Source organism: Anser cygnoides, chromosome 14 (genome assembly GCF_040182565.1).
Source record: "Anser cygnoides isolate HZ-2024a breed goose chromosome 14, Taihu_goose_T2T_genome, whole genome shotgun sequence".
NCBI classification, from domain to species: Eukaryota; Metazoa; Chordata; class Aves; order Anseriformes; family Anatidae; genus Anser; species Anser cygnoides.
Window position 1 is genome coordinate 7455734 of NC_089886.1, and position 26612 is coordinate 7482345.

General features: G+C 42.1%; 1 protein-coding gene and 1 long non-coding RNA gene across 2 annotated transcripts in view; one reads left to right on the plus strand and one right to left on the minus strand.

Annotated features, from left to right (window-relative positions):
- The window catches only part of SGCD (sarcoglycan delta), a 517792-nt gene that overhangs the window by 3825 nt on the left and 487355 nt on the right, over window positions 1-26612 (plus strand). The window lies entirely within an intron of this gene.
- Window positions 9535-24006, minus strand: LOC125181962 (uncharacterized). Its single transcript, XR_007160716.2, has 3 exons — window positions 23827-24006; window positions 12938-13187; window positions 9535-9955 (listed from the first exon to the last, which is right to left on the minus strand). It is a non-coding gene; the product is annotated as an uncharacterized lncRNA (long non-coding RNA).

Below are 26612 nucleotides of genomic sequence, written 5' to 3' on the forward strand. Positions count from 1 at the left end.
TCTGCCAAACGTGCCAGGTAGCAGTGTGTCTTGGCTGTGTGAGCAGCACACCTGATGGATGCTCAAACACAGCCTCTGTAAAAATAGGCAAGTTGGGTTTTGCCAGGCAGCGCTGCCTCTCGCTGTGTCAGATGCTCCCTGCAAGAGAAAATCCTCAAGCAATAGATTAAAAAGCAGCGAGAGCTCATCAGAATCTGAACGCTTAATTTCTAGGTAAATAAAATGTTGTTGTGGGGGGAGTGGATGAATTTGTGTGGGCTGTGGGAAAGGCAGACTTCACCCTCACCATCACAGGGCGGGGTTTGAGTGCATGTAACCATCGCTTATTCTGCCATTTTGAGTACTTGACTGATGATTTTTTTGATGTCTGTAGCTCCTAGAAATATGTTTGCTTTTAAATGCCTGAGCCTCCTACTTTCCTCTACATAGCTGGATTGAGAATATCTGATCTGTCTGCTTCAGGCAGGAAGGAAATCCAAACTTTTTTCTTGTCACGAAATCCTAGGACTTCTTATTTAAGTGTGTGTAGTTCTAGAGTACTGGTATTGAGAATATTGAAGAGAGAGACAGCTGATGCACAGGACCTGTGTAAGCAGGTGGAGGCCCTGATGGCAGAACCACCTGTGAAAGCTGTGACACTTAAGGAATGGGGGAGTGGAGCTTTAAATGAACTGGATGTGCCCTTGCTGGAGGTGCAAACTCTATAGCTGTCACTGGCCAGGAACAGACAGGAGCAACAGCATCCCTGGGAAATGGAGCACCAGTCTTTGAGCAGTCTGTGCCTCCACCTGAAGCCCTGCATCCTGGGCACCAGCCAACAGCAGCGTGCCACCGACTGAAGGCACCAGCTCGAGCACTTTGCATGCAGAATAGTCTCACTCAGTCTTTAATACCTAACTATTCCGATCATCCTCTTTTAATTTTTTTGGCTAACTACATCCATAACTTTGCTCTAGTAAAAATCTGCTTAATGCATAGCCATGTTGTAAAGTGGAGCTACAGTTCCAACTTGCCTAATCCTAAAAGAGGCATTTGTTCAAAAAAGGTCCATTTCCCTAGGAAATGTGCTTTGATTTGTGAAACAGAAAATGTATTCATTTAACTGAGCCGTTCATGTGACAGGTCACTATTTCACCCTTTTGGTGCAGTAAAAGTTTATTCTTTTAATAGGTTTATTGCTTTTCAGTTATTCATTTCCAAAGGACTCACTTGAGTGCTGCAGCTCTGATCTGAAGTACAGAAAATTAATTCTTTTTATGGTAGCCTGTTTCTTTCACAAGTCCTCATTTTAAGCATAGCTCAACTATATTGCAAATAACAGTATGTGGTCCTAGAGAGAGTACAGGGACTCTGATTTAATAGTGTGCTGGAGGCCTTATAATGTCAGCACTGCTGAGCAGAACTCCTCTTTGAGCCCTCCTTTGTGTCCCAATGGGAGTCACAAGTGGATTGCAGTAAGGTACCAGGCTGACTGCTAACGACTTGCCTGGCCCCACTGCTGGGTGGGTGGGTTCACTCTTCTGCTTTTGGATTTTCTGGTCCTTGGCCTCATTAGTGAAAACGAGTGTCTAGAATGAACCATTGCCTTAAGCTCCAAGATGCATCTTTACTGCTGAGTTTCATTCTCTGTTGACTGAAGTACCTGCTGGGGTTTCTGGTGAGCTGTAGGGATGAGACGGTCCTATCCACCGTGCTTGGTGACAAGACACAAAACACTGGTTCATTTTCATTTTGTGTGTCATGTTAGTATCTAATCTCATGTGAAATCAGAGCCCCTGTTTATTTTGCAGCACAGGGTTCAGTATGTACCCAGTGGTTTGAACAGTAGGAAATGGTTTGACCTGTAGGAAATGATCTGGATATCCAAGATGTGCCCTTTTCCTTAGGTGGAGAGAGCAGAAGAGCAGCCTTCCCTAGGGAGCTTGCTGGAAGAAGCCCTAGCAGTGACCTCAGGGCTACTTTGGGTGTTGATGGCAGTGCAGATATCAGTGACTGTGTGTGGCCCTGGCTACACAAGAAACAGGCAGCTACCATCTGTGAAATTGAGCACTTTCCCTCAAAAATTAATTAACTTAGCCCAGATTCCATAAGTAATACAGCTAGATCTCCCTGGAGCCTCCCAAGAGAAGCCCATTTTAAGTCAAGTGTACTGTGAGACCATACTTGGAAATGAGGCAATTATTAGTTTAATTCAGTCATCAAATTAATTTTACGGAAGCAGAGAACGCCAGGTGATAGGGGAGGAGGCCATGGTCTGTAGCACGTGGTGGGCTCTGGCTCCGGTGGGCCTGTGACAGCAAGGGGATGAGGACTGACCATGGTGTCTGACCACTGACTGACTACCCTTAGCTGAAATGAGCCCCTTGGTCTGTTCTCCCCTTGTTTTTACAGGTGAGGTTTTTACACTGCCATCAGCACAAGAGCATCCAAGGGCTATAACCGCACCAGCCTCAACAGCTTCCTTAGCTGCTGCAGCTGCTCTGTCACTTGAGTTTAGGAGAGCCTGGAGAGGATAGGACCAGGAGCTGGCCAGGGCTCCCAGACAGCAGCTTGCTCATCGTCCACCAAAGAGAAGTAGTTCTGACACCTAAATTAGTCTGATAGTAGGTAGTTTGACTACTGCCCTGAGCACCACCATGAAACGCATTAAGTGAGCTGTCACATGCTGTTTGCTGTTTTGGTCATCCTCTGCCTGGGAGACAAGTGTGTGCACAGCAAGTTATTTGTAGCAGTAGGCATTTATTTATTTATTTTAAACAACCATGCACCCATCTCTGCTGGAGAAAGCAAACTGAAACGTGGAGATAGTTGCAGCAGAGTGCAGTGATGGTCCCTTAGTCACAGAGAATCTATTTTGCTTCATGGGCTCTAATTAGTTCCTGAGTAGATGGCCATCTACACCTAATCCACCCAAATAAACATGCTTTCTGTAAAGCTGGTTGGCTGTTCTGCCTAAGTCATCATCACTACTAACGTAACTACTGCAGGCTTGAATTATACCTTGGTCTCTAACCACTTGCTTGCCAAAACTCTTGGAAAAACCATACAAGTGTGAGCAGTTTTTTGTTTGTTTATTCTTAAAAGTTTGTCTGTGCTAGAGCTCAAATATGACTTGTTTAAAACACAATTGTGTTTTAAACACATTGGCCCAAGTAGGTTATTCACCTTTTTGCAGAACAGTGATAGTCTGTCAGGTGACAAATATAGCTGTATAGATTACAAGAAATATTGTCTAATTATTTAAAATCAATATAAATATTTTAATCCACGCGGTACAAAAAGAAGGGGAAGCCATGCTACCTGTAATTGTCAAACACTCTAGTGCCAAGAGGTTCTCTTGCAGCTTAAGTGTCCCAGATTTACTAGTAGCTCTGTCAGAGGAAACCTGTACAGTCCTTGAAGAGTTTTGGATAGGTACAGAAACACACTTATGCAACTCTTCATTTTATTCATTGGTTGGCCTGTTTTTCGTTTCTTTTACAGGAATCAGAACTGGGTTTAAATACTATTGTTTCAGTATCCATACTAACTGTGCTGCCTTCCTGAGAAAGTGCTTTTTCCAGGTTCACTTGTATTTCCTTGCACTAGTGGATGTGCTTATTCAATCTATACTCAGCTTGTCCTAATTTTTGTTGATTTCTTGAGTCCCTTTACCTGCTGATGGACTGACTCTATTTGATGTCTAAACTTCTCACAGTTTTTTTTTTCAGAAGGCATTTTGTTTTTTGCCTAGCACTTGCAGCTGTATTTTAGCATTGATGTTATGTTCAAGTACTCATTATAGTTTGTTTCAATCTGTCCGGTGCTGATTTTTTCCAAGTGATTGCTCTTTTTCCACTCCTTATATTTCTGTCTCTATGCACGTTTCTCTGTGTGGTATGGCCATGTGATTTGTGGGCTACCTGCTTGAAATGCTTTTTTTTGCCATGATGATATTTCTTGATACCCGGGCTCTGAGGATTACACATGAGTAGCTCTATATGACTTGCCATTTATGCTAGGCTGTTTACCATTTTGCTGGTACATGTGTGCACTTCAGGCAAAGTAACAGATCTTTTGGTGATGGACGAAAATAAATTTATCTTGTTTTGAATATTTTTTTTTAGTTATAGTAAAAACGAGAACGAAACCAGAGAAATCCTATAGGCAACTGTTTCCTTCACTGTTTCACGCATTTAAGAAAGTCTTCAGACCAGATCTGTAGTCAGAGATGTAATACCATGACCTCAGTGGGCTTGAAACTTTGAAATGCATAACCTTTGCAGGCTGGCACCTCAATCCAGGCTTGGAGTGAAATAAGACCAAAGGGAGCACTTGGAGGTAAATATTCAGTGCTGTATGTGGGGAGTTTAGCCATCCACATGATTGCCACTAATGGTAATGATAGTTGTGAATCTACATCCTCATGCATCAGGTTGCAAAATTACTCCTCTGGTGCCATTTGAGAGTCTCTTAAGGTTCCCTCTTCCCTTTCTGCCATCAGCTGGAGCACCTGCCTCTCCTCCGGAGCCCCCCATGGGATCTGCTTCACCATTCTCATGTAACAGGTCTTGTTATCCAGGGCACTTCATCAGTATTTACCTTAAGGAGAGGATGTAAATAATCCTGCCAAGGCACAATAATAAAAATGGGAAGAAACAATTGGGGGAAAAAATAAAATCACCATACAACAAAACGATATTTAAAACAACTTCTATTTCTCTGGTACCTGTTATGCTGGACAAGACCCCTCTGTGTTCACTTATGACATCTGCATGGATCCTAAGTGACCACTTCTGCATCTGCAGGAAGAGTTCCTACTGATTATGTGGTTACCTATGCACACTGTGGTCACTTCAGCAGCAGGAACTGCTGGGGACTGCCAGGCTTTCCACCCAGGGGGTTAATCCAGGCAGCTGGTTAATCTGCACCACAAGTGGTGTCCATCAATTTATCTGTGCACAGCACGAGCTGCCTGGGGCCATCTCCAGCACTGTCCAAAATTTCCAGTCTTGTGACAACCGGCGGCTTTGCTGTGCAGCACTCCACTGCCTCCAGGTCGCTCCATGGCAGGGATTTGATGGGGGGTTCCTGGACCACCCCAGGCAGTGACAACCAAGTACCTGCAGACACAACCTGGAGGCTGAGTTGCATTGCTGCTTGGATTTCTTGCTGAAATCATAACTATTTAATTCACAGAACTTTCCACGAGCCCAGTTTAGGTTCTGGTTTCCATGCCTGTTAGGGAAGTACAAGGGGCTCATGGTTTGCCTTCCTGGGAGGTTACAGCACTGGGCAGAAACCCCTCTGCTAGCCTCAAAAAGGGTTGTGAAATGCAACAGCACGCTGCTCTTTTCTGACACTTTGGCTCAGCGTGGTCTCTCTTCTGGGTGAGTTAGGCTGTGCTGAGCTGGATCACCTGCAGCTGGGTGGTTTCAGGTCTCTGTCAGGTATCTTTGTTATAATTCCTAGTTCGTTCATACCATTAGTCCCTGTGCCTATGTAAGATTAACCAATGGCTCTCGGTAACCACTTAACCAAGAGTGGGTAAGCACTGCACAGGGGAGGTTGCTGAGTGGAATATGCATGACAGAAGATATTTTTCTCTCTGCTTCCATGCACTGATGATCAGACCTGAGTCTCTTACTTTCTTCAGTGAATTTTAATACAGAGGTGCCTGCACAGCCTCTGATCGAGGAACACAGTCACAGTGTGACGGTGAGACGGATCACAGAAAGCATCCCATGGTTCCACAGAAGTTTTCCTTTATTGTCTTTTTCCCTTTCCTGATTCCCTTCTGTTACCGAGCACTGATGTGGTGAGCTGTGGCACTCTAATGCTGCTGACAATGTTCTGGGCTTGTTGGTCTTGCTGGGAAATGTCGATATAACATCAAAAGCAATCTGGCATAGGATGAGCACTGAGGTGATCTGCAGACCTGTCAATAGCTGATCTATAGGGCTCAACGATGCTTCACGCCCTGGCAGCCGAGTGGGGAGTCAAGGAGTCGGCACATAGGCTTTGCTCTACCAAAGGGTTTTAAGTCAGCCTTATTTTTCTTCACATTGTTCAGGCTCAGCACGACCATCGTGGTCAGATAACCTAATCCTCCTAAGTATGCTTGAACTGTGCTGTAAAATCATGTTTGGGCTGAATCTAGAGCTTGGACCACAGGTGTGATCCGATTTAGCCTCTGGGTTTTTGTTGCAGGTATGTTGTTCGATTTGGCTCTAGATGTGTTGAGGTGGAAAGGGATTTTCTGGTGTTGCAATGTCCAGGCCAGCTTCACGCTGGCCTTTCTCTGCTTCACAACCTATTTGGTGCAATCTAAATTCATTGTTGATGCACCGTGAAGGGATCTGACCCCTGTTGCAGTTTTCTTGCCCACTTAAGCATGTTTACTTCTCTTTGCCAAAAAGATGGTGCATAAAAATTGCTTTTATTACCAGAAAAAGAAGTTTGCAATAAAACCTGTCTCCTTGGGTGCAGTAATTCTATTTTACGAAGAAAGAACATATTGTTTTAATTAATCATATGAAAGCAAAATTAACATGATTATGTGAAAGGTGCTGTAAATCATTCTGATCCACATCAGTGAACAAAGAGCACTTAGTTATTCCAGAGTTGTTAAAGATTTTATCTACCCAAGTGAAAATTCAATTAGCACAACCCAGTCTCATATAAAACTAGGGATTCTGACTGCAGGAAAAACTTTTTGTGTGAATACTACCTTGTGCCAGTTTGATAAATTACTGTAATTAACTGTATCCCACGCAAGCTAAACAAAATTTACAGAAATGGTGTTGTACAAAAAGAATATCTCCTCTCATTCCTAGGCAGAAATTCGAATAGTCTCAGTAATATTGTTTTGAACACCCGATTCTACATCAAGGTAAAAAAATAAAAATAAATACTGCCAACAAATGCAGACAGCTCTGGAACTTTTTTCCTCCTGCTGTATTAGAAACAGGCGCTGCACTTAACATGTTTCAATTAAGCAACTTGAATTCAATTAGTTAACCCAAGACATTAATAGTGATAGGCAAACTAAGAAAGAAATGAGATTGTTTAGGAAAAGAGCTCTGTTCATATTCCCAGGCCAGCAGGGAGACTTGTATATGTGTTAAAGATAAGGGCAGAAATGCTGGATATGGCAAATTATGCCAGAATACATCATCTTAATGGAAAAATAAGTATACAAATAAATGGATTTGTCGTCTTGGGCATGTCTTCCCTCACCTGTTACTTACATTTGTCGGGTTTTGGCTGATTCCTCCTGTAAGGAAAACCTGCTGTCAGTGTCTGCAGGGTTGGGCTCTTTTTTAGCGTGTGCGTGAAGTGACATCGGCACAGCTCTGGTTCGAGGCTGGTTTCTGTGCTGCTCTCATCATGTGCGGCTCTTTGTATGTGTTAAAAAACACTGTTGGGGAAATAGCAGTGGCCTTTTCTAGTGAGAGTAGTCAAATAGAGTTAAAGTGGCAGGTTTCGGTGTTTTTAATATTCCGGGGAGGTATTTTCTTCTGTAGAACATTTTCTGACTCATGTGCAGAGGGGGTTAGACACGGTATGCAGTGTCCTGTAGCAGAGCTCTCACTGGAAGTCTACCCTTCTTCTACAAAAGACAGAAATTACAGAATAATCTATGTTTAGGCTGGACCATGTGTACTGGGAAGGCAGCCTGGCAGGATCTTGAAGGTAATTGCTGCATGTTTTTATTGAAGAAGCGGCCGTTCAAGAAATGATCAGGTAGAATCTGGGCTTCCTTTCTTCATCTTGTCTTGGGCAGTCTTTTCCACTGAGAAATAGGAAAACATTCGTGCTAAGGTTGTGCAGTCTGAAGGAAGAAAAGGATAATGAAAACCACTTTTCTGTGCTGGATGCTTGGGTGTGCAACGTGTCCCCTTTCTTGTTTCAGTTGTTTACTGTGGTTGGATTTTCTCTGGGTAGCTTTAAATTTCTTTCAAATTTAGCTTAATTGTCCAAACTTACAACTGGAGAAGTGTGGTGGGGGAGAAGATGACAGTGAACATTGGAAGCAGATGTGACTGCAATTTAGATTAAGTGAAAACACCTGGCTGTGGGGCTCAAATTATGTTTCAGCATGTTCCCTTGGAGGTGAATGTGTAAGGAATTGAGAGAACCCCCAAACACCCATGCTGGAGAGGGGATCACTGGGATCTGCTCCTGCACCCCTGTAAAACTCCCCCAGCCTGCAGCAGCTTGGTGGATCCTTCCCTGTGCAATTTGCTGTTTCTCAGCAGTTTGCTTTCCATGCCAGTTTAATTTCAAGTCTGTACCATTTCAGGCTTTTTCCTTTTAATCCCCCACTTATTTCTTTAGTAGAAATGGCCAACGGTTTTGGGTCGAGGTGGATTAGTGAAAACATTGTGTGTGTGTTAGCAGCAAGCGATCTCACTGCGTGGGAAAACCCACAGCGTGTTTCCTCTCGGTGCCAGATTAGCTTCGCTCTTCCCTGCTGAGCGAGGAAATGGGTCATTGCTAATGTTGTTTAATTTCCTTTCTCTGAGGTGGGCTGTGGCTGCCTTTAGGTCCAAGCAGCTCCATTACGTGCAGTTTGCTGCTCCTAAGCCTCTGTGCCTTTTCGTAATGTCATAAGGGATGGTGCTTGCACAGAGTTAAAGAGGGTCAGTTGTGGGACTTATTTTTTTAACCTCTTTCAGATATCAGTCTGCATTCCTCACTAAAACGAAGTTCATTTTATCTGAGTCAGGCTTGCTGGGTTGTGAACCTAATCTGTTATCCTTTTTCCTTCTTAAAGCCTGTAGTGGTACCTCGTGAAATAAGCAAATGTGCAACCACCTGCCTTAAGCATCCCTGTCTTAGGGCAAAGTTCTGAGGAACGGCTTTATGTTAATTTCCCCTTTAATGAAGTCTGTTCCCTTTGCTGACTTCTGAGTCCTCTTGGACATGCTGCTGCTCTCTGAATGGGACTGGCAGTTTACTTGGGTTTTGCGCAGGGAAGGCAAACAATACTTATTTGGAAGTAGAAATGACAGCAAGAAGCAGCTAGTCCAGATTTTTTTCCTTCAACTCTAGGTTTTGCAGGGAAATTACTGACGATGTAATTCTAGAAAACCTCTGCCATGTCTGCATATCCCCATGTGTTTACACGTGTGTGGGCAGCTGCATGTGCTGCAGGCTATGACTACCATGTATTACCTCTGCTGCTGATCTCTGGTTTGCCACGGGACGAGGAATTCCTGGTGTGACTGGGTCATTCCTGTACCACCAGTGGTTGAAATAAGGGCATTTGCTCAAACTTGGTGTTCAAATTGCTGTGCAAATCCATGCAGATGGCTGTCTTCCTTGTTGATTGAAAAGCAATGGCAACACGGGCTGGGGCTGCCCTCCCCATCTTTTGCGCTGATTTAAAAGTCAATTGTGTATCGAGTAGTTTATTCATCCTTTCCTCCTTGCTCCCCCTTGCGCTTTCTTGGTCTGTTTTCTAAGCAAACATTAACTTGTATAATTTTACTGGCTGTCAAGCTGTGGTGGAGTTTATTTGGCTAGTCACTTTTTGTTTTGCAAAATTAATTTGCTAAGGCTATATTTAAGTGTCTGTGGAAGTCAACAATGAAATGTCACATTCTTATTAGCCAAAATAATACAATTGCTCTGTAGGGATTCTGCAGATTACAGCAGAGCAAACGAGATGGACGCTGACGTGAGGAGAGGAGGCTCTGCAGTGACCTTTCTCTGCAGGGGGGTGGTGGTGGGCTGGTCGCTTGTCATCGATATACCTCCTTCCCAAAGGGCTTCCTTCTTGGTCAGAGCTGTGGAGCATGACTGGGAGGCTGTTCCTGGTGTTCAGGAGCAGAGTCAGCACTTTGGGAGCATCACTTTCTGCCTGCTCCTCCCGTTGATGAAGGATCCCCCTCTCCACCCCAACACTGCAGATTCCCCCACTGGGTAAGGGTGAGGCTCTCCTGGGGTTTGCAGTGTTGCAGGAAAGTCACTAGGAGGGAAAAGAAAGAGGCAATAAAGAAAATCAAATGAGACAGAAGGAAAACTCCAGCATATGTATTGACTATATATATATATATTTTTGGGGGGGGGGGGGGTGGGGCTTCATTCATGTTTTTGAATGCTTTGAGCTACTTTCTTGTTGTCATAAGTCTTTGTTGTCATAAATGCTCCTGGAATAAACGAAATAAAGTTTTCTGTTGGGACAAATAAAAAGTCTGATTTTATATCAATGTAGAATTTCGGTGTCCTGCTAGATTCTGAGGTTCACCTTTCCCAAATTAAAGTTCATCTCTCCATTTGGAGACCAAATGGAAATCTAACTGGTAGGACAGAGCTCTGCTGCTACAGAGAGCATGAGCTGTCGTGAATGCAGAGCTGCAGTCTGAGCAGAAAGGTGATTGAATTCCTGGGAGACCAACAGCTGGAGCTGTACTGACATACAGCTAGGGGCACGGATCCGGGGGCGGATGAGTCCCTTCTATAAATAATTGCGGAGGAATACAGCACAGGACAAAAAGGGCAGAAACCAATGGCAAGGACAAAAATGCACAACTAGGGAATTTGTGGAGAGTGGAATGAATCAAATAGTGAAAACCAAACTAGAATGGGGAAGGTTCTGGGGTTACAGCAAATAATGATGCTCCTTTCCTGTAGAGTGCTTTGAATGAACAGCACTTGGTGAAAGTGGATTATAAACTGTACACTGGATGAATTCCCACTGAAGCCCATGGAGTTGCTTTCATTTATTTATCTTTTATGAGTTGATTTGGGCCTCATGCATTGATCTCTTGTACTTTGTGCTTTCTTACTTTACTCAGCAAATATATCAATTGATTTCAGCTGGACTGTCTGAGCACTAAGGCTGTGTTAACTGTGAGTTAGGATGTTCCTGCTTGATGTCTATGATTGTAGGCTGTCACAGGATCAAGAACGTCTTTTTCTACCAGAGTTTTAAAAACACTTTCCAGTACCAACACAGCTAACTTCCCAGTGCGACAGTGGGCAGGATTATATCTGGGGGAATAATACTTTAGGGACAGATGAAGGACTGAAAAGATAGAACCTATTTGCAAACCTCAGGGGTACTCAGAAGGTGTTTTCAGCTGAGAAATCCTGAGTTAAGGGTCAGGTTAGTGGGAGAATAAGCTTCCCAAAAGGTTGGGGAGTCTTGATTTGAATTCAAAGCATCATAAGAAACATCACTGCTTAATCTCTTCAGATGTTACTCCTTTTACTCTAAATTAAGTAAACCTTAAAATAAACAGAGTTGGGGTTATTGTGACCACACACCACATAATTTCAGTTCAGATTGTAAATAAGGGAAAGGAACCTGGGGCTTGATTTTCAATGTTGATAAATAGAAGAATCCGGAAGCTGCAGCACAGTGAGGAACATCAGTGGGCTAAGGGGGTAGGACACTGAAAGTGCAGTGAAGCAGGAGAGTAGAGAAAAGTACTGCTTATTGAGTAAAACCATTCTGCTCTTGAGCTGTGAGAATTAGATTTGGAAATAATTAAATGTGAGAGAGATTCAAGCAAGCTGCTTTGGTGATGTGGGTTTTGGTGTAGCACCGAGGCCTGTCTTGTTTGCACAAGTGTGGATGCCAAGGTCATGTCCTTGAGCTATATGTGATTTTATTAGGAATAAAAGTGGAAGACGTTGGTGTCTTTGAACTGGAGGGCAGAAAGTACAGTGAAGTGATAGGTACTCCTGGAAGATGTGACAATTTCTCAGCTGGACAAAGTTTGGTACACCATTCAGCAGCTACCTGAAAATGTCCCATAAGAAAGCGCTGACAGGGAGCAGTGTGGGTTTATGTTGGGAAAAGGGCACGTACATTAAATGTTGTGGGGTGTTTGGGGTGATGGCTGGGCGGCAGGTGCTGCAGAGGTCTGCTGTGTCACAAAGACACCAGAAGAGGACGTGGGACCAGGGATGTTTGTAGGGGATGAGTGCTCCTCTCCCATGCAGCTGGCAGGGCAGAGAGGTCTGGTGAGATAGCGGGTTGGTTTGGTGAGAGGCAGCAGGAGGTGTCTGAGATTAGCTGTGGTTTCTTCCTCTCCCATGCTCTTCATCTGCCTGCAACCTTTCCTGGCCAGTTCCTCACCCTTCCTTATTATGTTTTCCTCCAGTCTGTAACTGTCTGCATTATCCATTCTGCATTATCCATCCATCTAGGAGGAGTGTTGGCAGAATAGGCTGTCACTCCTGATGATTGACAAAAGGAAGGACATTTGTCCTTTTGTCTACCAGTGCGATAAGCAAATCCAGTGCCAGTCATTTGCATGCAGAGAGAACCGTTTCATTAAGAATTTCATTAAGATGGTAATGTTTAATGTTTCCTGGAAAAAATGAGTTTTTGGGTTGTTCAATTATATAATTAAAGTCGGAGAATTAGGGAAGATTGCAAGCTGCTTGCATAATGTGGGCAAGTTTAATGGTAAAACTTGTAAATAAGTTCAAAGGAAATGAGCTCTCTTTATGTTAGCTGCCTTGAATGGAGTTTGTCTCCTGCAAGGGTGAGGGATGTGGAGGAGGGCAGACGTGGAGTTAAGAGGCTTTGACACAGGAATGTTTGAGCAGGCAGCTCCTGTTTTTTCTCTGCATTTGGGCAAGAGGAGGCAGGTGACCTGGTAAAGCACACAAAGCACTGCTGAGCCAGCCTGCTGCAAGAACCATACCCGTGGGCCCTCTAGAAATCATGCCTTGCAGAGGCTGAGACTTCAGAATATTTCTTTTGAACAAATTCAAATATTGCAGTGCTGATTCCATAAGCAGCTACTAGAATGTGCCCTATCTGCTTTTATAGAATAGGTTTCCTTCAGGTGAGGAGCCAAGGCAATGGGAATGACGTAAGATGGATCCTTTTCCTCTGTAGAGGATAAGCTCTGGTGGTGACTGTGCCCTATCAGCAGCATTTTCACTGCAGCAGAGTGAGGTCCTCTGTCTCCCCAGTCTTCCCAAATTGTACCTGCTATAAGGGGCTCTCCCTGTCACACCCTGGGTTTCCCAGAGCACTAGAAGAGCTGAACGTGAAGTTTGTTAGCATCCAGATGGCTTGTTAGGCTCCCTGAAAAATGTCTTGCACCAACACTGGTTATCATTCAAGTGGGGTGTGTGACAGGGAGCTGCTGAGTTCCTTTCTGCTGAGGGTTACCAGATCCAAGCAGTTATTCCAGAAGCTCTCTGAATCTTTGCATAGCATCCTGTAAGTGATAGTCCTGAAAAGGAATATAAAAACAGGAATTTATTAGGGAGAATTCCCAACAGAAGCTCAGGCAGTATAACACCTTAAAAAGAAAGCAGTGACCTGACAACACTGCAACAATAAGTCATGTATTATGTCCTTCTCTTTTTAGTGCCTTATATACTTTAAGAAGATGACCATTTTGGATGCACCATTATTCTTTATAAAGAAGATCTATATTTGAGTGATTGAAAATAACGGTTCCCTGCTTTAGTTCTTTTTTTGTGCGTGTTCCAGTTCAGTTCATCATGGATGTTTATTCTAATTTGTGACTTTTGAAAGTTAGCCAGCATATTAATATTTCACATGCAAAAATTATTTATACAGATTAATTTATTTATTACTCTTTTCCTCATTCAGCCTGTGAAAGATCTACAAAGATCCCTTTATGTCTTAAATTCCATCATTTTTTCTATTTCCTAAATTTGCAACCCCACCCTAGGTTGTGGGATAATTTGGAGCATTTAATTTGGAATATGAGGTTTTGACACTATATTTTTGGGACATGAGATCAGGCCATGTATTGGTTAGTGCTAACAGTCTGGTCTTGGTGGCAGGGTGCCATTACCCATTTCTAGTAAGCCTATGCATCAATATCTGTTCTCTTTTCCTGCAGATTAACACTTAACTTTTTTTTTCTCTGACCTCTGTGCATTCAGCAAATCTTTTCAGCACATTGACAAGAATGATGCATAGGTCTTTCCTTATTATTTATCTGTAAGGTATTATGAGTCAATGAATCACACATTTGCCTTCTGCCTGATAAATACATGACTTCAGGGAGAAATATACCCAGTCATTACTAGTCAAATAATTGTAAGTCCTGTGAGTTTACTATTGGGTCATTAAAAATGTGTGTAGGCATTATGCTGGTCAAAAAGGGATTACTGGGTTATTGAATGGGAGGCAAGTGATTATAGATTAAAGAATTTCATTTGGAAATAGCTTTGAATAAATACATACCATGCACATTGTCACTTGCTAAACTTCTGGGTTCTCTGTGATAAAAGTATTTCTATTATGTTGCCTATTAACAGTGATATTACTCTCCTGTTGCATTTTGTAATGGGACCTGCCATAGCATTTCAGACTTGATTTGTTGGTCAGCTCTCAGTTATTCCCAAAGTAACTGCCTGAATTCTGGGTTTCATGAGACCCAACACGCGATGCATGGATTTGCCTATGACCTGCAAGGTCCCATCCTTGCCCTACAGCCCAGTTTGGCAAAAACACAGATCTAGAGCAGCTATCTGCTTTATAGTACTACCCTCCATTTAACATTTCTATAGTGACTGTCATCGTTGTGTTGAGAAGAGCAGAATATATTTTGCTTCCCACATTCCCTGAAGGAACTGGGTCCATTACTGCAAAATAGTTAAAATGCTTCATAGATGGGGAAGATTGATGAGCAATAAGTAAAAAATTTAAAGATGTGTATAAGTCAAGCTTTGCATGGTATCTATTTGTCATGTTGAGTGGATTTCATCTCCAAGCTGAGTTCAGACCTTTAAAAGGAGAAGACAAGCTTTTGCTCTTGGAGCAGCAGTTTTAGAGAACTTCAACAAGCAGCAGCCATCACAAAATTAGTCTCTCTCTGGGCTTGTATTGAACCGTTTCCAGTTACATGTTTATTGCTGCAAAGACTTGGTTGCTGCTGTTGGTAAGAGGGACACAATCAGACGCTTCAACAGTGTAATTATTCTGGTGTGGACGCAACAAAGTTGTTCCAAGGTCATGTTGTCACATCAGAGCAGGCTGTTTCCTGCATCTCATTTTTATGCCCACACACAAAGAGACACTTTTCTGGCTGATATTTATAGAGAAGTCCTACAGTCATTTTAATTATGCACAACATACTGATGCCTGCTTCACTGATCATAATTGCAGCTCTGACCTGTTTTATTTTGTGATTTAGATTCCTTCTCTTAAGCATTGCTCTGGGGTATGATTTACAATGGCAGGTACGGGAAGTGAGGAGACAGCCATTGATAACAGCTTCAGCTGGTGGAGGCTGAAACGTGCTGGTGGGCTGTCGCTGAAGGGCTCCTACATGCTCTTGAGGAACATGTTGCCAAGTTTCAAGCAGCCAGGAGGGTACAGACTGGGACCTGCCTATCCCATCTTGCCCAGACGACCTGTCTTGTCCATCCCCTCCAATTCTCTTTCTCCTCCCAGCGCTTCCCAGCATAAAAAGTCCCTGTGCCAAAATCTTCACTTCCTGTCTGAATCACTTTTTCATTCTGAAAGTGATTTTTTTTGGTATTGGAGCAATCGGTTGCACAGAGGCAGGTCCAAGAGCAATGTGAATGCTTATCCGCAGGCAGCCTTTGTGCCTTGTCTCTTGCGGTGCAGTGCTGCTGAAGAGAAGCACTCCAGCACTGTTGCCTCATCCTCTCTGTTTGTCACATTAAAGATTCACTAACCAGTGAAATCCATTTCTTGTAAAACAAGGAAACGTGGGAACGTGGCGTCTCGTGAGCAGCAGCGCTGTCAGCCTGCATATCATAGTGAAAGCACCCCCAGGGAGCGTCTGGGAAGACTTAATTTTTTAAATCCCATCATGTTATGTCACTCTTTCATTTGCCAGCAGAGGTGTCAGAAGACAAGTCCCGTGGGGCTTCTTCAGTGCTTGGCAACAAAGCGTTTATCACCTAGCGCATTTAAGTGGTTTTCCAGGGCAGGAAAGGCGTGAGTGTTTGGGAGAGATGATGATGCCTTCCTTTATCTTAGAAGCCTTCCTCAGAGGGAAGTTCTGCCTACCAGGATTCCTGCTGATGGAAGGAAGCTGAAAGGCAACTTTCTCTTTTGGAGAATCGCTCTTCCATGGAGCGCTGTCTGCAGGGCCGTGTTTCAGTCACTTTAGCCCTGTCAACAAGTCAGGGGAGTCCTGGCATGTTTAAAGCCACCCCAACCAGCGCCGCAGGATGTGGCCTGTCTTCACGCAGACGCTGTGGTGGTTCTCGCGAGCTGAATCTGGAGCCCTAAAATGATTAATCTTGTGTCCTGGGACCACAAATAAGGCTCTTCTAGCTGCACTAAGGACTTGGGCTATTCCACAATGTGAAAAGATCCTAATTATTGTGTCAGTGCAGAACACCGGGCCCACCTTATCAAGGGGCATATGCAGGGTAGGAGCTGGCTTCAGTAAATGCTCTCTGAAGTAGGCAGGGCTGGTTCAAAATTTTCTGTGTATTTTTTTAAAGGATTTAAGGCTTCCAATGAATTCTTCAATTCAGGAAAAAAAAGGTGATGGGGTGGTAGACTAAGGATCAGCAGATCAGCATCTGCAGATGACTGAAAGAAATCTAATCAAGAAGGGATGAGGAAGGTGGCTCATTCCTGCCTTTGGTTCTCTCCTGGCATCTATTTGATTACATTCCTTTCTGTGGTGATGGTCTGCTTTTTTTTTTTTGGTATGTCATTCCCTTGTATCTTAAGGAAACATGACATAGCATAGCTATCCAAACAGAATTGTAGGAGAAGCGATGTTCAATAATGTAACACTAATTGCCATGGAAGCATTCAGCACAGGGCACCTAACAGCCCGTTGGAAGGCTCTATGGCTTTTCTCACCTTCAGGTTAATGGTTTGTTGTGTGCTTAGCTGCTCTGAAATGGGTTTAAAGCCACACGCTGCATGTAGTTTGAAGAAGCTATAGTAAAAGATGAATTGAGATGTTTCATGTTTTTTCATGCTGGGAAGAGAAATGTAGAAAGTATGGACCATATTCTGCAGCATTCCCGGGCTACTTCTGCTAATAATTTTAGGAGTAGCTGAGACAAATTTCCCTTATCTTGTTGTACCTCAGCAATGCATCTTTGTCCCAGTACCGTTAAAAATAACGGTACTGCTATTTTTGCTTGTGGAGATGTGAGCTGTTGCACCAGTTAGATCCTTTCAGTGTCGATGCCAGGGCTTTGTGCTTCACCCCGTGCTCCTCGAGCTGGGTGCTCGGGGGCTGGGAGCAGCGCTGTGGGTGTGAGGGAGGTGGCTGAGGGTGTGGGCACATCCGACTCTACCTCTCCTCTTCTGGTGGTGTGTTCTGTGCTTTTCTCAGCAGTTTTGGTGCACAGCTCTTGAGGCATTAGGTATGCTCTACTGCAAGTGTGCACATCCTTTCTCTGGCACAAAGGCCCTTGGGTTGGTCTTCAGGTGCTTCTTATTGACGGAGGTGAGGTATGAGCACCTTGGGGAGCTTGGTGGTTGCTGAGGCTGTCACCACTGCTCACTGTGAGCTGCTCCTCAACAGAAGCCACCTTTTTGCACCATAATCAGCAAGGAAACGTGCCAGTATGAGCAGCTTACTAATTTTTATCAGACAATAAATGTTTTCATTTATTCTCCATTGCAGAAGCAGCCTTGGTTACTCTTTGGGAAAATTGAACACAGATAATAGGTTTCCACTAATGCTCTTCTTCTATCTTGCTTGCTCAGAGCCAGTCCCATCTCTTCAACAGGGAGAACAGCTTGTCTGTTAAACATATCGCTGCCAAAGCAAACTGGAAATCTAATGATATTACATATTGCTCTCAAAGATGGAGAAAACATTTGTAATACTTTTGTAATTTTTGTAATTTGTAATACTCTAGCTTATCACTAAGCTGCCCGGTCATGAAAGAAGTGGCAAGGTAATGCATTCAAATAGTATAAAAATAACAGAAGAGGATAAGAATTTTTCAAGAAATCTCTTCTTGGTGCTAACTTTTCCTATCAGAAAGACCAATGCTTTGGCTAGGTTGGTATGATTGTAATAACATCTCTGAGATGTGATTGGATGTGATATTCATGGAAGTATTGTTTGGTAAGCTTGTTTTATTTTTTCCCTACTGATCTCTTTCCCTCCGTAGTTATGCTGAAAAAATAAGGGTGTACATATGTCTAAGTTTTTAATCATAGCAACTAACCACTATGGGCGTTAGTAACAATTATCTTTCTCCCCAAGTATAGGACTGCACAGCAAGGGATCAGATTGGTTTTTGTGACTTTGCAACGAACTTTCTTTCTAACCTTGGGCAAACCTTTTGATCACAGTTATGTCCTAGTCCCCAGTGTTACTGAATCTAATTTAAACCAAAGACTGAGGTAATAATGGGTACTTTGACATAAACGGATTCCACCCGCCGCCCCCCCCTCCCAAATCTCAATTTGGAGTATTTCCTGACTTTGGCAGGTCACCTATCTTTGTGTCTTGAGCTGTTGGGTTGCATCTCTGTCACCTTTCTTGATTTGTATGAACCATGCACAAGTCTTTGTGGGGTTGAGTGCTGTAGGACACCCACAGTATTATGGAGCTCAGGAGCCTACCGTGCTGTCTCTGCTTGAGGTGGTCACTGCAGCTCCTGCTGCTTCATTGCAGATGGGGCTGTGCAGGCTGGGTGGGGGGCTTCAGGAACTCTCAGTCACAAACTGCAGCCCCTTTTTGCTCACTTAGTTCTGGTAGTGTTCCCCATCACATCAGGAATATGTTGTTCAGCACTGGGTAGTTTCAAATATCTGAGAATTAATTCAAGAGCCTCGCACTAAGTGTGGCTCTCAGCCAGTGTGGTTTTACATTCAGCGTTACATCTGTTGATGGATTTGTTGCCTTTAGCCAGATTGACTCGATGTCTTCCGAGAACAGGAGGGGGAAAAAAAAAGTATGAAGACCTCCAGGGTGCCTAGAGTGTTTGACATGAAGTTTGGAAAGAACAGAAAACATTGCTGCAGCCCCAGTTTGTCTTCTCTTTGGCCATTCCTGTTTCTGTAGTGCAACAATATCCGGACAAAGCAGTGTAATTGCTAGGAAAATCTTGTGTCCAAGTTCTCTCCCAGTTCACTAAGGTACCTGCTCCAGATATGCCGTTGATAGCACATGCAAGATGTAGCCCAAGGGAGATCTTGCTTCACCTCCACCTCTACATCTTGCCTGATTCCTGCTTTCTGAGGAGACCTCAGGGTACAAGGAGGGGTTCCCAGCAATGGTCGATAAGCACAGTGAATCCTGGCAATTCCTCCCCATCACTCACAGGAAGGGGACACCACAAATATATATTGGAATTAATTGCTTCCCAAATGGCAACACATTAGGTTTAATTATCCATAAAATTGAAGTACAGATACTTAGGGTCCAAAATAATTTTCCAGCTCAATAATCTATATGTGGCCAACCTCTCAGCATTGTCTTATTTTTCCAAAGGTGTTTCAGGGTGCAACAGTTGAACATGTATCTATCAAAACACTTTTACCTGGGGTAACTTCTTGAATTTGGGAGATTTTTTGGTTTTTCCCACAAAGCAGAAAGTCTGGCTGTTGGATAGACTGCAACTGAAATGACCTCTAGGATTAAGAAGTAGATGTAAAGTGCTGCCAGATCAGAAAATAGGGTTACCTTCTACCTTTTAGCTGATTGCTATTGTGAAAAGTAGAAGTGGGAAAAATCAAGCCCATTAAAATAGATCACATGCATTCTTTTTAACTCTATTTGTATTAGCCAAAATAAACCAGATCAAATGGAGAGAAAATACCGCAGAGAAAATTTAATCTACCTATGAAACTTTCTAAAATTAAAAGAAAAATAGCTTTTGTTGTTATATTGGTGTCATGAGCTCTCTGAATAGAAACAGGATAAAAAGAATCTTCTCTAAAAATTCTATGATTTTTTTCTTCTGTGTGGGGCAAATCTTCTGGAGCACTTCCATCTGTGTGTGGTAGCTTCAGATTTTGTGAGAATCTGTCATTTGCTGGGGCTGTGCAAAGAATGAAATTGGGCGGTGCTTCATTTACATTAAAGTATGACTGAGATGAGGCTCAAGAGAATGAAAAAGGCCATTCAACTGTTGTTTGTTTCTTTGTTTTTAAATACAGCTCACACATATCCATTGGAGTTATCACTACACAAGCACATGCATACAAGAGGCCTCAAGAAAGGAACACTTTTATCTGAATAAGAATACCTGGAATTTAATAGTATTATTAGCATTAAGGCCTCATAAGAGATTAAGAGAGATGACTTCTGCTTCTGGGGGAAGTCCTAAACAGTGAGAGTTTTGAGCCAGCTGTCCGTGAGCAGGTCACACCACTGAGAGTTGGTAGCACTGCTTCTGGTATCTTCACCTATTCACTATTTGATAATTCCTCTGCCGGAAGGAAATGTGTAGATACTGATCTTACACTGTTAGTTTCCTTTCCCGTTTCTTCCCCAGTGTGTGGGAAGAAAATGCAATATAGCCTGTTATTCGTGATGACCTTGAGTTCAAGGAGTTAAATAGGATAGGTATGGGCTAGGCGAGATCAAGCGTGGAAGTATATTAGCATTTCCATGGTGGCAGCTTGGATCCTGCTTGTCTGGAGCTATGCTTTTTGCTTATGTCTACTCTGTGCCTCAGAAGCATCATGTGGTTTCCCATTGCTTTCCATCTAAATCATTCTTTGTTGAGCAAACTGCATACTTCACTGAACAAATGCTAAGCATTCCCTCCTTAATTTGGAGTATATATTATTCTGCTAATGCTTGTATGGCTACTTTTTATTTTTTTTCAAGGTCATTAGTCACTCACCACAATGGTAAAATGTGATGAACAACCCTATGAAAAGTTCAATGAAATGAATAACTAGCTTTAAACTATTTTACAGGCAAAAAATGGCAGCAGTAAACTGGGCAGTGTTTTTAGGCAGATGGATTTTCTATGATTAACCTTGCAAGGCTGAAATTCAGTCTCTTGCATTGTTCTTTAGAAACCCTCAGGAAATTATTCTAATTATCAAGAATTTCTACTATTTTCTTGTACTCTTTTCTTAAGTAAGACATGGTTGATAACTGGAACTTCCCTGCCTCTCAGATATAACACTAGACTTCTCTTATTTCTAATAATTTCAAATTTTTTCCCCTACAAGCCACAGAGTAGGTAATGAACTGGTGCAAGCTGGAGCTGTTCTCATCAATACACAACATACCATGATGAAATAATAAATTTGTGATAAAAGGTCTTACCATAGTAACAGGCATCTTGATATAATGAGTCCCTGGTACTTCAATGAGAATGGTTTAAAAAAAAAAAGTATCAACCCCGATGTTCGTATTTACTTATTTAGACAAATAAGTAAATTATGTGCTGCTGGTCTTAAAAAAAAAAAAAAAAAAAAAAAAAAAAGAAAAATACAGCAGCCATCAGGCTGAACAAGAGAGTGAACTGTGATGTGGTACGATAAAACAATTTCTTGCCTTCCTGTGAACACATCGATCTTCTACCATGGAGACACAAAGTGTTAAAGCAGCCTCAGTTGTCTTATCTAATGTAGAGGTGTCCAGCAAGACTTGATTAGGGTTAGCAAGTTGCTCTGAGGTTTTGAATGGTGGGTGTTCTGTCTGGGTAAAGCATTGCCTTTATGATCAGAAATGAAAGTGGATGCTATTTTTTCTCATTGTTGCCTTGCAGGCTTTCATATTCCAGTGTTTTCAGTTCCTTCATTTTTTTTGTTTCAGTTCCTTTTTTTGTTTGTTTTTTTTGAACTATTTTGCTCCAATGCACGTGAAGATGAGATTTGCCTTTCTGGAAAGGATCTGTTCAACAACCTATCTCCGTCCCGAGGGCTTACTGGGCTAAGTCTTGCATGGATCTTGATTCTTTTTTGCAAAGGAGTGGATTCCTGCTACAACTGTAATTGAGTAGCAACTTCAGCGTTGTCTTTTTGTTTTTCCTGATGACTGTATTCTAAATCTTATATTTCATTTTATCTATAAAGGCCCCCAAGAGGGCATTTCAAAAACATTTATTTATATTGAACAAAAATTGTTTCTACCCTTCACAGTTGTACAAGAAGTCCTGAGAGCACAACCAGTCTCCCAAAAGACCATAGCCTAGAGAACAAGGAGAACTGAATTTTTGCTGATCTTGTCTGAAGCTGCTGTAACTTTTGGAATATGGAAAGTTCAGGTTTGTTTGTGTTTATTGATGGCAATTGCTATAACCCTTAGATTTACTCCAATTAAAACACTGCAAAAGTAAAAAGGCACCTGAGCAACTTGTGAAATTTTGGTGAACTACCTGCTTTCAACTGAGCTGGGAGATAGGATTCATATGAAGAGTGTCTCCTTGTCCCTGAGGTGACAGCATAGCTGTAGAAGTGATCTCCTTGGAGCTGGGGAGTTTTTTTGGGGGTTGGGGATGCCCGGAGCGAGCACCATGTGGCTAGGTATCATCTCCTTTGAGTCTTATTAGTCTTGAAACATTCATTATATGATAATGTAACCATGCAAATAAACGAAGGATAAAAACTCTGATTCGATGGAGCTAGAACAGCAATGTTTTGGAGCTGATGGCTCCCAGCCTTGGAGTAATCAATGTTGGACAGGGCCAAATGTGCTCCTTTGTGGGTTGGCCTGGTAAAGAAATACTTCTGTTTGTTTCTACTGTGGTTACAAATGGCTTGAGTTTTCTAAAGATGGCTTCTTGTTGTCAAATTATTGGTTATTATACTGTTGTTGAAATGCTAGACTGAATATCTCAAGTGCCACTTGAATTGCAACAGCAGATTTGTTGGCGAGGGATGGAGACAGCGAGAGAACACAATGCTCGCCCAGGGAGAGGTTGAAACTGTCACTTTGCTTTTTAATGGAGACAGGAAAGGTAATTAACAGCTAGTGTTGTGTACAGATTCGTATTTCATAGGGAAGATGACTCATTTTGGCTCTGAGCAAGTATGAGAATGAAATTAAACCAATGCCTGGTGTCATGCCAGCAACTTTGGCATTTTAAAAATATCTCCCCTCTGTGTCCCAACACAAGCTCACTATATTTTCAAAATCAGTATATGCTTTGTGGGAGCAAGGTTTTCTATGGTCTCTCTGTAGGTGAAATATGGATATAGTTTTTATTTTCCTCCTTGCATCCAAGTTAATTTGGTAACCTCACTGTGTGTTAGCTGTATGGTTTTTATGTGCATTTGTCTGTTTCCATAGAGGTCTTGAAGTTGTGCTAGCTCAAGGTTAGGTTTACTAGGAGCAGTAAAGGAGTTTGTGGAAGAGTGTTCTGGGCATATGCTAAATGTGACATGAGGAAAGGATGCAATTAGTACTTCTGTTGGGGTCATGATACCTAAAACCAAAGTCCTCACTTCTTTGAGTCTCTCCTAGAGGTAAAATAGCTCCAGGCAACCAGTACTCAATGTGGTTCTTATCCTTCTTACTCTTTGGTTTCTTCCAAATACCTGGAGCTTCTGAACCTGGGGGAAGTCACTGAGATGGCTCTTATATAATCACACTTTCCCATTATAAGTATGATTATATATTGAATTTCCTAAAATTTACAAGTGGAGACAGGAGCTCATAGAAAAGCTTTTCCTAGAGCAACTGTATAACTCAAAGAGGGGCTGAGATCATACTGCATGGATTGTTATGTCTGGGAAGGATGAGGAAAGCAGTTCTCTACCTTTTTTCTCTGCCTTTTCATTCTGTGGAATTCCCACCCTCCCCTTTCTTTCTCTTCTCTTTGAACAACACATTTCCATACATGTGGCTGCTGTGGGGTGGCTGGCTGGCTATCATCACCAATTAGTGGAGAGACTCAGGTCTACCTTGGCCAAGGATCAATGAAGAGTTTTTGTAGTATGTGAGATGAAAGAGCAAGAAGAGTTACCTTCATCCTCAAGGAGGCAATTTCCTATGTACTGTGTCACAACAGATAGAAACAACTGGTCCTCAGTGTGCCAGGCATGGACTGAGAGATGGGGGCAAGCGGCAGCAGGTGACCAAGGACAGGACTGTTCCCTGCTGTTGAGAGCAGCCATGCGACCCCAGCAGTTTCTCCATGGTAACTTCTATCAACACCAATGAAGTGTTAAGCAAGTCACAGTTCCAATATGTCTATATTTACCTTTCACAGATGTAAAGGATTATCATCACCTTTTTGATACTCAGACAGTAACAGACAACCAGAAATGAGCCATATTTTGAGGGATATTTTAATATATTCTAATGTTATCTTTATTCTGAACTCAGTAAAAGTTAGTAGGGACCTTGATTTGTTAGAAAAAAAATCATCATCCATAAATAAACATCTGCTGATGGTCTGATTCATTATCTCCTCCCCCACCCATTTCCAAAATAACAACCTAAAATCCACCCTCCACACACCCCTCCCAGCTTTACCACAGCAGGAACAGAATTCAGATAATGAGGGCATGTGGAAAAGGTTACCAAACAAAGCTAAGGCAGTTAAATTTAGAGAAGGGAGAACTAACAGGTGGCCAGAGAAAAGGAAGGGAGGAAGACTTTGGAGAGGCAGTGAATAGAAATGTGATTACATTTGTTATGAGGTTTTTATATTAGGGAAAATGTTGGGAGTAAAATAAACCCTATAAAGAACTATTTAAAAATGTATTGTTTGCAGAGAACTGTAATCAATCTAACTGACAGTCAGAAAGGTCTATTTAAATTACAGGGCTTTTCTCCCTTGTGCTCTTACCAAAATCAGCTTCAAATGGGGAAGAGTATAGAAACCCATACTGAACTGATCCACTGACACATAGAACCATTTCCAAGTCTCAACTGCATTTTATGCCTCTCCCTTTCTTTTATTTTACAGCATGATCTGACCTGGTTTTGGCCCAAGGGTTTATCTTGGGATGTTAACACCAAGATCCAAGTGCCTTCCAGACCTCTGCTTGCCTGTGTGTCTTCAGAGCAAGCGATTTCTTTGTCTCAAAGCTAACTTTTATCAAAGGACCAGTGAAAAAAGACATCTAACACAGTCATCCACCCACTGCTTTCACTTGGTAAAGACAGCTTTGAGTGTGACTGTGTGCCAGGGACTGACTCCTAAAAGAGTGATTCTCCACATAGGGGGCTGAGAAGTATCTAAAGAAGGAAACCAAAGTTTGACTCATAGTGTTTTATGCGCTATGTTAGGCTTCTTGTGATAATTGGAGGATATTTTCTGAAAGACAGATTTGGTTCACTTTGTGTGATGAGTGACTTTGACTAACTTGATTCTATGTTTTTGTGAAATGATACTGAGGCTTTCTTAGATTTTTGGTTTATACAAATTTTGAAGAAATCTATACGTTGGCCTTAGAGCTAACTTCTGTTTATTTATTTATTTATTTTTAGAATTCAGAAATGGGATTTATCTTTACCATTAGTCATCTGTGATGCTGTTTTTGTCTATCCATCAGTCCTGGAATGAAAGGGATTTTCCTTCAGAAGTATCAATCTAGCTCTTCATATATAGACTCTAAAAGAATTTTCATACTTAAATATGCATATTGTAGGTATCTGAATTTGGACAAAGGAATCCCACATGAAGTGTTTGCTGTTTTGAACTGAAATTTGGAGTCAGAAGTCACAATTTTCAGTGTTTTTTTCCTAGTATAACAGCATTAAGGCCTTGGGTAACGTATTATTATTTATATTAGTGGAAATCCTCCAAGGATTGATTATTTTCTTCTTGTAGACTCCGACTAGATTAAGGAGGTGTATTATGATAATGCTGTATTGCTACTTTGTTTTATCTGAAGGAATAACTTAAAATTTTACTGTCCCTGAACCATGATCGGTTGTGCATTGACGTGGCCAGGGTGCCTTTGCGTAACCTCAGTGTAGCTTGTGGCTGGTGTGTCAGAACACAGTGTTATCCTGAAGGTAGTGTTTTTAGGTCTCTTTTTATGATTCAGGGACAATTGCTTGAATTTCTTCTTCAACGTGATGGACACTGACTCCATTTTCAGAAATATTGATTCTGAACAGGAGCATTTAGATAGTGACAGAGCCATTGTTACAAGGACAATAACAAGGCTTTTCTTTCTCTCTCCTTTATATTAGTCCCTGGAAAACATAGCCCTGGCTGCCTCAATCAGCTTTAAAGAGGAAAATGTAGCATGCAGCCTCTGTTCTTTACTTGGTGGGAATAATTTTATTTTGGGTGTCCTTTTTGTTCAGAGGATTGGCCCAGTCTCAAATGGCCTTTCGTTCTAATTCTGCACTGACTTTGATTAATGCTATCTCTCTATTTGGGGATTGACTAATTAAGGCTATCCTATTTGAAATCAGTTTGCTTTGCTTTTTTTCCCCCCAGTGATTATTTTGAGTTTGAAATGGAGCAAGACACCCTGTTGTACAACTTCTTTAAAGTGTTTTCTTTCCCAGTGCTAAAAGCAAATCAGATTAAAACTCTTTTGTTTTACTTTGGAGCATTCCCTGATCCAATCTATCTGTGCTTATTTAACCAAATCATCCTGTTTCATATTACTGTGTTGCTAATTATAGTATTGATTACCTCTTCCTCTCATTCATTCTTTTCTCAGGCTTGTTAACCAGTTGCATGAAATTCTGCAGGGTGAGTTTGCTTAGCATATCCTTGAAATTACACTTGGAAACTGTTACTTGGACAGTTACTTTAGAGGCATTCTTAGAGGTCATTACAGT